The 845-nt window shown below is 63.6% G+C and overlaps 1 protein-coding gene across 1 annotated transcript in view; it reads right to left on the bottom strand.

The window, feature by feature from the left end:
• The window catches only part of ITGAV (integrin, alpha V), a gene marked incomplete at its 5' end in the record, with an annotated part of 49661 nt that overhangs the window by 22182 nt on the left and 26634 nt on the right, over window positions 1-845 (bottom strand). The window lies entirely within an intron of this gene.

The raw sequence follows: 845 nt of genomic DNA on the forward strand, positions 1-845 counted from the left end.
CCACTCAGCACAGCACCACTCAGCACAGCACCACTCAGCACAGCATCCACTCAGCACAGCACCACCCAGCACAGCACCACCCAGCACAGCACCCACTCAGCACAGCACCACCCAGCACAGCACCCACTCAGCACAGCACCACCCAGCACAGCACCCACTCAGCACAGCACCACCCAGCACAGCACCCACTCAGCACAGCACCACCCAGCACAGCACCCACTCAGCACAGCACCACCCAGCACAGCACCCACTCAGCACAGCACCACCCAGCACAGCACCCACTCAGCACAGCACCACCCAGCACAGCACCCACTCAGCACAGCACCACCCAGCACAGCACCCACTCAGCACAGCACCACCCAGCACAGCACCCACTCAGCACAGCACCACCCAGCACAGCACCCACTCAGCACAGCACCACCCAGCACAGCACCCACTCAGCACAGCACCACCCAGCACAGCACCCACTCAGCACAGCACCACCCAGCACAGCACCCACTCAGCACAGCACCACCCAGCACAGCACCCACTCAGCACAGCACCACCCAGCACAGCACCCACTCAGCACAGCACCACCCAGCACAGCACCCACTCAGCACAGCACCACCCAGCACAGCACCACTCAGCACAGCACCACTCAGCACAGCACCACACAGCACAGCACCCACGGAGCACAGCATCCACTCAGCACAGCACCACTCAGCACAGCATCCACGGAGCACAGCATCCACTCTGCACAGCACCACACAGCACAGCATCCACTCAGCACAGCACCACCCAGCACAGCACCACCCAGCACAGCACCCACTCAGCACAGCACCACTCAGCACAGCCCCCACCCAGCA

Source organism: Myotis brandtii, unplaced genomic scaffold (assembly GCF_000412655.1).
Source record: "Myotis brandtii unplaced genomic scaffold, ASM41265v1 scaffold221, whole genome shotgun sequence".
Classification (NCBI taxonomy): Eukaryota; Metazoa; Chordata; class Mammalia; order Chiroptera; family Vespertilionidae; genus Myotis; species Myotis brandtii.